Genomic DNA, 11,250 nt, shown 5'->3' with positions numbered 1-11,250 from the left:
AACAGCTTGTTATCACATCCAAACACTGTTTTGGAACAAAATATGAGTTTTCAGTTCATTCTTCAAAAGTTGCACTTTTGCTCCAAGTTATGCTCAGAAACACTGTTTAGAGCGCTTACAGAGCCAGCAAACGCTGTTTTGAACGCCTTAATACAAGACTTACTACTTGTTTGGAAATGCATGTGTAACATTACAAACATGATAAAACAGCTTGTTATCACATCCAAACACTGTTTTAGAACAAAATATGAGTTTTCAGTTCATTCTTCAAAAGTTGCACTTTTGCTCCAAGTTATGCTCAGAAACACTGTTTAGAGCGCTTACAGCGCCAGCAAACGCTGTTTTGAACGCCTTAATGCAAGACTTACTACTTGTTAGAAAATGGATGTGTAACATTACAAACATGATAAAACAGCTTGTTATCACATCCAAACACTGTTTTAGAACAAAATATGTGTTTTCAGTTCATTCTTCAAAAGTTGCACTTTTGCTCCAAGTTATGCTCAGAAACACTGTTTAGAGCTCTTACAGCTCCAGCAAACGCTGTTTTGAACGCCTTAATGCAAGACTTACTACTTGTTAGAAAATGGATGTGTAACATTACAAACATGATAAAACAGCTTGTTATCACATCCAAACACTGTTTTAGAACAAAATATGAGTTTTCAGTTCATTCTTCAAAAGTTGCACTTTTGCTCCAAGTTATGCTCAGAAACACTGTTTAGAGCGCTTACAGCGCCAGCAAACGCTGTTTTGAACGCCTTAATGCAAGCCTTACCTACTTGTTAGGAAATGCATGTGTAACATTACAAACATGATAAAACAGCTTGTTATCACATCCAAACACTGTTTTAGAACAAAATATGAGTTTTCAGTTCATTCTTCAAAAGTTGCACTTTTGCTCCAAGTTATGCTCAGAAACACTGTTTAGAGCGCTTACAGTGCCAGCAAACGCTGTTTTGAACGCCTTAATGCAAGACTTACTACTTGTTAGAAAATGGATGTGTAACATTACAAACATGATAAAACAGCTTGTTATCACATCCAAACACTGTTTTCATTCAAAATATGAGTTTTCTTTTCATTCTTCAAAAGTTGCACTTTTGCCACAAGTTATGCTCAGAAACACTGTTTAGAGCTCTTACAACGCCAGCAAACGCTGTTTTGAACGCCTTAATGCAAGCCTTACTACTTGTTAGGAAATGCATGTGTAACATTACAAACATGATAAAACAGCTTGTTATCACATCCAAACACTGTTTTGGAACAAAATATGAGTTTTCAGTTCATTCTTCAAAAGTTGCACTTTTGCTCCAAGTTATGCTCAGAAACACTGTTTAGAGCGCTTACAGAGCCAGCAAACGCTGTTTTGAACGCCTTAATACAAGACTTACTACTTGTTTGGAAATGCATGTGTAACATTACAAACATGATAAAACAGCTTGTTATCACATCCAAACACTGTTTTAGAACAAAATATGAGTTTTCAGTTCATTCTTCAAAAGTTGCACTTTTGCTCCATGTTATGCTCAGAAACACTGTTTAGAGCGCTTACAGCGCCAGCAAACGCTGTTTTGAACGCCTTAATGCAAGACTTACTACTTGTTAGAAAATGGATGTGTAACATTACAAACATGATAAAACAGCTTGTTATCACATCCAAACACTGTTTTAGAACAAAATATGTGTTTTCAGTTCATTCTTCAAAAGTTGCACTTTTGCTCCAAGTTATGCTCAGAAACACTGTTTAGAGCGCTTACAGCTCCAGCAAACGCTGTTTTGAACGCCTTAATGCAAGACTTACTACTTGTTAGAAAATGGATGTGTAACATTACAAACATGATAAAACAGCTTGTTATCACATCCAAACACTGTTTTAGAACAAAATATGAGTTTTCAGTTCATTCTTCAAAAGTTGCACTTTTGCTCCAAGTTATGCTCAGAAACACTGTTTAGAGCGCTTACAGCGCCAGCAAACGCTGTTTTGAACGCCTTAATGCAAGCCTTACCTACTTGTTAGGAAATGCATGTGTAACATTACAAACATGATAAAACAGCTTGTTATCACATCCAAACACTGTTTTAGAACAAAATATGAGTTTTCAGTTCATTCTTCAAAAGTTGCACTTTTGCTCCAAGTTATGCTCAGAAACACTGTTTAGAGCGCTTACAGTGCCAGCAAACGCTGTTTTGAACGCCTTAATGCAAGACTTACTACTTGTTAGAAAATGGATGTGTAACATTACAAACATGATAAAACAGCTTGTTATCACATCCAAACACTGTTTTCATTCAAAATATGAGTTTTCTTTTCATTCTTCAAAAGTTGCACTTTTGCCACAAGTTATGCTCAGAAACACTGTTTAGAGCTCTTACAACGCCAGCAAACGCTGTTTTGAACGCCTTAATGCAAGCCTTACTACTTGTTAGGAAATGCATGTGTAACATTACAAACATGATAAAACAGCTTGTTATCACATCCAAACACTGTTTTGGAACAAAATATGAGTTTTCAGTTCATTCTTCAAAAGTTGCACTTTTGCTCCAAGTTATGCTCAGAAACACTGTTTAGAGCGCTTACAGAGCCAGCAAACGCTGTTTTGAACGCCTTAATACAAGACTTACTACTTGTTTGGAAATGCATGTGTAACATTACAAACATGATAAAACAGCTTGTTATCACATCCAAACACTGTTTTAGAACAAAATATGAGTTTTCAGTTCATTCTTCAAAAGTTGCACTTTTGCTCCATGTTCAATCAATCAATCAATCAAATTTTATTTATATAGCGCTTTTTACAACAGTTGTTGTCACAAAGCAGCTTTACAAGTGCCGAGTCCTAGCCCCCAGTGAGCAAGCCAAAGGCGACAGTGGCAAGGAAAAACTCCCTAGTTTTTTTGCATGAGGAAGAAACCTTGAGAGGAACCAAGACTCAGGGGGGGAACCCATCCTCCTCTGGCCGACACCGGTCACCATGACAACAACAATAATATAGACAGAATGTAGACAGAATGTAAAAGATGCAATAATGTCCATTTAGACCGAAAAATATGTAATAATGTCCATCATGGTGTAGGCATCCGGTTAGGCAGGAGGTGGCCGGCCAGGATGGATCGCTTGTCTCTCCTCATCTCATTATTCCTCAAGCAGGCGGGCAGCCATGTGGAGAAATGAAACAGGGAAAATTAGCTCTGTATGAGGACATATACAGGACAGGTAAAATTATAAACATTTCTGGAGTGTGGCAGCAACTCCGGCACTAAGTTAAATTATTACAGCCTAGCTAAAAAAAGGCAGAACCAGAAGGTAACATAGGCTTGGGGGCATTCTGAGACAATGGCATCCGTCCACTGCACTGTCAACAAACTTGAGTGACCACGAGCAGTGACAGGATGACAGCACCAGCACCCCAGTCTACCATAAAACCCTTCGTCTATGAACCCCTGGATCTGTACCTTTATCTAAGGGGGATATTAATTATCAAACGCTAGACTAAATAAGTGGGTTTTCAACCTAGATTTAAAGATTGTGACTGTGTCAGAGTCCCGGACACATTTAGGAAGATTATTCCAAAGCTGGGGGGCCTTATAAGAAAAGGCTCTTCCCCCTGCTGTTACCTTGTTAATTTGTGGAACTAATAACAGACCAGCACCCTGTGATCTTAGTTGACGTGGGGGTTCATAATAGGAAATAAGTTCCTGGAGGTATTCAGGAGCAAGCCCGTGTAGTGCTTTATATGCTAATAATAGAATTTTAAAATCAATACGAAATTTAACTGGGAGCCAATGCAGGGCTGATAGGACTGGTCTAATATGCTGAAATTTTCTAGTTCTGGTCAGAACTCTAGCTGCGGCATTTTGAACTACTTGAAGTTTATTTAGATTCCTATTTGAACATCCTGACAGTAGTGAATTGCAGTAGTCTAGTCTAGAGCTAACAAAGGCGTGCACCAATTTTTCTGCATCATCCTGTGATAATGCATTTCTTAATTTGGCAATGTTGCGGAGATGTAGAAAAGCTATCCTAGTAGTATGATCTATATATTTATCAAATGATAGGTCGGAGTCGAGTATGACGCCTAGGTTTTTGGCTACTGTGCCAGGTGTAATGGGATAGTCTGCAAGATTAAGCATTAAGTTTGGAATTTTCTGTCTTGCGGCCTTAGGGCCCACAAGGAGAACTTCTGTTTTGTCCTCATTTAATTGTAGGAAGTTTAGAGACATCCAGCATTTAATATCTCTTACACAGGCCTCAATTTTTCCTAAACTGAGTTTGTCATCGGGTTTGGCTGATATGTAAAGTTGAGTGTCATCCGCATAGCAGTGAAAATTGACACCATGTTTGTTTATAACTGTGCCCAATGGTAGCATATATAATGTAAATAATAGTGGTCCTAAGATGGAGCCTTGCGGGACCCCATATTTAACCATTGTACGTTTGGATGAAATATTATTGAGCTCTACAAACTGATAGCGATTTGTTAAGTAAGACTGAAACCATGAAAGGGCTGTGCCTGAGACTCCAACCCAGCGTTCTAACCTTTCTAGCAAGATCCTATGATCAATTGTGTCGAAAGCTGCACTAAGATCAAGAAGCACTAACAGTGATACATAGCCTTGATCTGATGCAAGGAGGAGATCATTTGTTACTTTAACTAATGCTGTTTCAGTACTGTGATGGGGCCTAAAACCAGATTGGAACTTTTCAAATGTGTTATTCCTATGCAGATATAGGCATAATTGCTGGGCAACAGCTTTTTCTATGATCTTAGATATAAATGATGTGTTTGAAATGGGTCTATAATTAGATAGCACAGTCGGATCAAGATTTGGTTTCTTGATCAGAGGTTTGATAATTGCTAATTTACATGATTTGGGCATGTGACCTATTGTAATGGATGAGTTAACTATAGTTAGAAGAGGTTCAGTTACAGCTGGTAATACCTCTTTTAATAACTTTGAGGGAACTGAGTCTAATGTGCAGGTAGTACAATTTAAGGAAGAAATTATTTTCTCTAATTCTGATTTTGGGAGTGGATGAAAAGCATCAAGTTTTTCTCCCGGTATGTAATTTAAATCAATATCAACCAAACCAGATGACATACCAGTTGTATTGCTAATAAAGGGTTTTATATTTTGTCTAATATTCTCTATTTTATTATCAAAGAAATCTATAAATACATTACTAGTGAGGTTTATTGGAATCTGAGGTTCTGTGCCTGCTTGATTTTTTGTAAGTTTAGAAATAGTATTAAAAAGAAATCTAGGATTGTTTTTATTTTTCTCTATCAGTGAGGCTAAGTATGCTGAGCGTGTTTTAGTGAGTGCCCGTTTGTAGTCAATAATGCTATCCTTCCAGGCACAGTGGAATACTTCCAATTTAGTAGATCGCCATTTCCGCTCTAATTTACGTGCTATTTGTTTTAAGTTTCTAGTTTGGTCGGTGTACCATGGGGCGAGCTTTTTGGATCTAGCTTTTTTATATTTTAGTGGAGCTACTATATCTAGAGTTGATCTGCAGGTATTCTCTAAGTAGTCGGTTAGACTATCTAACTCTCCTGGATCGGATGGCGAGTGGGCTAAAGCAGTTAAGTCAGGGAGGGTTTCAATAAACCGTGTTGCTGTTGATGAATTTATTGAGCGCTTTATACACTGCCGAGGAGACGGGCGGGTATTTATGTTAAGGTGAAAATCGAATTTTACTAAATAATGATCGGAGATTGCTACGGTTTGCGGGAGTATGTTTATATTATCTACGTCGATACCCAGCGTTAATATTAGATCTAGGGTATGATTTCGATAATGTGTAGGTCCTACTACGTTTTGTTTAATGCCGACAGAGTTCAATATAGAAGTAAAAGCCCTTGTCAGTGGATCCTCCGCATTATCAAAGTGTATGTTAAAGTCTCCTACCATTATTATTTTGTCACTACATACTGCTAAATTTGCTGCAAAATCGGTGAAATCGTTTAAGAAATCTGAGTAAGGCCCTGGTGGTCTGTATACATTAGTTAGGGAGAATGTACTTTTATTTTCAGATGGACTAATAACATTAATAGACTGCATCTCAAATGAGTTTGAGATATCTAAGTATTTCTGATGAATTTCTAAACAATCACGATAGATTATACATATTCCACCTCCTCTGCCTGACAGTCTAGGTCTATGTATATAACTATATCCCACAGGAGTGGCTTCGTTTAGAGTTAAATAATCACCAGATTGAACCCACGTTTCAGTTAGACAAAGAATATCAATTTTCTGGTCTGTTATAAGTTCATTTACAAAAACTGCTTTTGAGTTGAGCGATCGAATATTGATTAATCCAATTTTCAGATCGGTCATATAGGTTGTAATAATTTGATGTGAAGTCTGTATATTAGTTAAAAACTTCGGGCGGACTATTTTCTTATGATTTAGTTTAACCCGGGGCACAGACACAGTCTCAATCCTAAGGGAACTTGGTGACGCCTCTAAGCAGCTCGCAGACAGGTTTAACCCATTAGTCTGCGGCCTGGTCGCGACCCTGGACAGTCAGCAGCTTCTAGTGCTACTCTGCCGACTAGCTAACAGGCTATGGGCTATGCTGCAAGATAACAGGGCAGCGCCATCCCGGGTGGGGTGGACACCGTCCCTGCCTAAAAGACCAGGCTTGCCCTCGAACTCTTCCCAATTATTAATAAAGCCCACTTGATTTTCTGAACACCACTTGGACATCCAGCGGTTTAGCGACGTGAGCCTGCTGTACTGCTCATCACCGCGCCGCATTGGGATGGGGCCAGAGCAGATTACGGCATCGGACATCGTCTGGGCTAATTTAACCACCTCTTTAACATTAGCCTTAGTCACCTCTGACTGCCGCAGACGTATATCGTTGGCCCCTACATGAATCACTATCCTAGAAAACCTCCTATGAGCTAACAGTCTAAGGTTGCCACTAATGTCCGGCGCTCTGGCTCCCGGTAAACAGCTGACTGTAACCGCTGGTGCCCCTACAGCTACAGCTACTTTCACGTGTCGGACTATAGAGTCTCCTATGACCAGAGTCTCCTCAGTGGGTGTAACACTGAGCGGGGCAAACCTGTTGGACACGTGAACCGGGGAGTGGTGCTCTGGTGGGCTAGCGCTGGCGTTAGCGGTAGCTGCAGCCCTCGCTCTCCGACTACGCCGCCGAGACGTCACCCATTCACCCCGCTGTGAGGGCTCTATTGCCGGAGTCGCGGAGGCGCTAGTTCTCCCTGGCGCGTCCACACCTACTACAGACCCTGTCCCTGTCTCTCTATCCCTCAATAATGAGTGGACGCGTCGCTCTAAGCTTTCCACTTTCGCCACGAGAGAATTTACTAGTTTGCACCTCTGACAAATACTATCACTATTACTATCAGTGGCGAAAGGGTCTAGACTAAACATGCCACACTCCGAACACGGGAACAAACCAACACCAGCCATGAATAAATCAAAACACTTACCGTGTCTAGCCGATATATAAACTTACGCTTGCTGATTTGTGAAGGCAGAAAGTTGGTCAGCGGCCGGAATAAAACCTGTAAAATGTATATAGGAATGCAAAAGGTAAAGATTAGCACGTAAATAGGTTATTATACTTTAGAAAACAATTTCAAAATTCGCTCCGCAACAGCGTCGGTCAGCAGGAAGCAGCGTCGGCAGGAAGCAGGAGTCTCCTCCAGAGGGGGCGTTCACCTTCACACATGTTATGCTCAGAAACACTGTTTAGAGCGCTTACAGCGCCAGCAAACGCTGTTTTGAACGCCTTAATGCAAGACTTACTACTTGTTAGAAAATGGATGTGTAACATTACAAACATGATAAAACAGCTTGTTATCACATCCAAACACTGTTTTAGAACAAAATATGTGTTTTCAGTTCATTCTTCAAAAGTTGCACTTTTGCTCCAAGTTATGCTCAGAAACACTGTTTAGAGCGCTTACAGCTCCAGCAAACGCTGTTTTGAACGCCTTAATGCAAGACTTACTACTTGTTAGAAAATGGATGTGTAACATTACAAACATGATAAAACAGCTTGTTATCACATCCAAACACTGTTTTAGAACAAAATATGAGTTTTCAGTTCATTCTTCAAAAGTTGCACTTTTGCTCCAAGTTATGCTCAGAAACACTGTTTAGAGCGCTTACAGCGCCAGCAAACGCTGTTTTGAACGCCTTAATGCAAGCCTTACCTACTTGTTAGGAAATGCATGTGTAACATTACAAACATGATAAAACAGCTTGTTATCACATCCAAACACTGTTTTAGAACAAAATATGAGTTTTCAGTTCATTCTTCAAAAGTTGCACTTTTGCTCCAAGTTATGCTCAGAAACACTGTTTAGAGCGCTTACAGTGCCAGCAAACGCTGTTTTGAACGCCTTAATGCAAGACTTACTACTTGTTAGAAAATGGATGTGTAACATTACAAACATGATAAAACAGCTTGTTATCACATCCAAACACTGTTTTCATTCAAAATATGAGTTTTCTTTTCATTCTTCAAAAGTTGCACTTTTGCCACAAGTTATGCTCAGAAACACTGTTTAGAGCTCTTACAACGCCAGCAAACGCTGTTTTGAACGCCTTAATGCAAGCCTTACTACTTGTTAGGAAATGCATGTGTAACATTACAAACATGATAAAACAGCTTGTTATCACATCCAAACACTGTTTTGGAACAAAATATGAGTTTTCAGTTCATTCTTCAAAAGTTGCACTTTTGCTCCAAGTTATGCTCAGAAACACTGTTTAGAGCGCTTACAGAGCCAGCAAACGCTGTTTTGAACGCCTTAATACAAGACTTACTACTTGTTTGGAAATGCATGTGTAACATTACAAACATGATAAAACAGCTTGTTATCACATCCAAACACTGTTTTAGAACAAAATATGAGTTTTCAGTTCATTCTTCAAAAGTTGCACTTTTGCTCCATGTTATGCTCAGAAACACTGTTTAGAGCGCTTACAGCGCCAGCAAACGCTGTTTTGAACGCCTTAATGCAAGACTTACTACTTGTTAGAAAATGGATGTGTAACATTACAAACATGATAAAACAGCTTGTTATCACATCCAAACACTGTTTTCATTCAAAATATGAGTTTTCTTTTCATTCTTCAAAAGTTGCACTTTTGCCACAAGTTATGCTCAGAATCACTGTTTAGAGCTCTTACAACGCCAGCAAACGCTGTTTTGAACGCCTTAATGCAAGCCTTACCTACTTGTTAGGAAATGCATGTGTAACATTACAAACATGATAAAACAGCTTGTTATCACATCCAAACACTGTTTTAGAACAAAATATGAGTTTTCAGTTCATTCTTCAAAAGTTGCACTTTTGCTCCAAGTTATGCTCAGAAACACTGTTTAGAGCGCTTACAGCGCCAGCAAACGCTGTTTTGAACGCCTTAATGCAAGCCTTACCTACTTGTTAGGAAATGCATGTGTAACATTACAAACATGATAAAACAGCTTGTTATCACATCCAAACACTGTTTTAGAACAAAATATGAGTTTTCAGTTCATTCTTCAAAAGTTGCACTTTTGCTCCAAGTTATGCTCAGAAACACTGTTTAGAGCGCTTACAGCGCCAGCAAACGCTGTTTTGAACGCCTTAATGCAAGACTTACTACTTGTTAGAAAATGGATGTGTAACATTACAAACATGATAAAACAACTTGTTATCACATCCAAACACTGTTTTAGAACAAAATATGAGTTTTCAGTTCATTCTTCAAAAGTTGCACTTTTGCTCCAAGTTATGCTCAGAAACACTGTTTAGAGCGCTTACAGCGCCAGCAAACGCTGTTTTGAACGCCTTAATGCAAGACTTACTACTTGTTAGAAAATGGATGTGTAACATTACAAACATGATAAAACAGCTTGTTATCACATCCAAACACTGTTTTAGAACAAAATATGAGTTTTCAGTTCATTCTTCAAAAGTTGCACTTTTGCTCCAAGTTATGCTCAGAAACACTGTTTAGAGCGCTTACAGCGCCAGCAAACGCTGTTTTGAACGCCTTAATGCAAGACTTACTACTTGTTAGAAAATGGATGTGTAACATTACAAACATGATAAAACAGCTTGTTATCACATCCAAACACTGTTTTCATTCAAAATATGAGTTTTCTTTTCATTCTTCAAAAGTTGCACTTTTGCCACAAGTTATGCTCAGAAACACTGTTTAGAGCTCTTACAACGCCAGCAAACGCTGTTTTGAACGCCTTAATGCAAGCCTTACCTACTTGTTAGGAAATGCATGTGTAACATTACAAACATGATAAAACAGCTTGTTATCACATCCAAACACTGTTTTGGAACAAAATATGAGTTTTCAGTTCATTCTTCAAAAGTTGCACTTTTGCTCCAAGTTATGCTCAGAAACACTGTTTAGAGCGCTTACAGAGCCAGCAAACGCTGTTTTGAACGCCTTAATACAAGACTTACTACTTGTTTGGAAATGCATGTGTAACATTACAAACATGATAAAACAGCTTGTTATCACATCCAAACACTGTTTTAGAACAAAATATGAGTTTTCAGTTCATTCTTCAAAAGTTGCACTTTTGCTCCATGTTATGCTCAGAAACACTGTTTAGAGCGCTTACAGCGCCAGCAAACGCTGTTTTGAACGCCTTAATGCAAGACTTACTACTTGTTAGAAAATGGATGTGTAACATTACAAACATGATAAAACAGCTTGTTATCACATCCAAACACTGTTTTCATTCAAAATATGAGTTTTCTTTTCATTCTTCAAAAGTTGCACTTTTGCCACAAGTTATGCTCAGAATCACTGTTTAGAGCTCTTACAACGCCAGCAAACGCTGTTTTGAACGCCTTAATGCAAGCCTTACCTACTTGTTAGGAAATGCATGTGTAACATTACAAACATGATAAAACAGCTTGTTATCACATCCAAACACTGTTTTAGAACAAAATATGAGTTTTCAGTTCATTCTTCAAAAGTTGCACTTTTGCTCCAAGTTATGCTCAGAAACACTGTTTAGAGCGCTTACAGCGCCAGCAAACGCTGTTTTGAACGCCTTAATGCAAGCCTTACCTACTTGTTAGGAAATGCATGTGTAACATTACAAACATGATAAAACAGCTTGTTATCACATCCAAACACTGTTTTAGAACAAAATATGAGTTTTCAGTTCATTCTTCAAAAGTTGCACTTTTGCTCCAAGTTATGCTCAGAAACACTGTTTAGAGCGCTTACAGCGCCAGCAAACGC

This window comes from Brachyhypopomus gauderio, unplaced genomic scaffold, assembly GCF_052324685.1.
Source record: "Brachyhypopomus gauderio isolate BG-103 unplaced genomic scaffold, BGAUD_0.2 sc340, whole genome shotgun sequence".
In the NCBI taxonomy this organism is placed as follows: domain Eukaryota; kingdom Metazoa; phylum Chordata; class Actinopteri; order Gymnotiformes; family Hypopomidae; genus Brachyhypopomus; species Brachyhypopomus gauderio.
The sequence above is the reverse complement of the archived record's forward strand: the minus strand, read 5'-3'. Positions refer to the sequence as shown.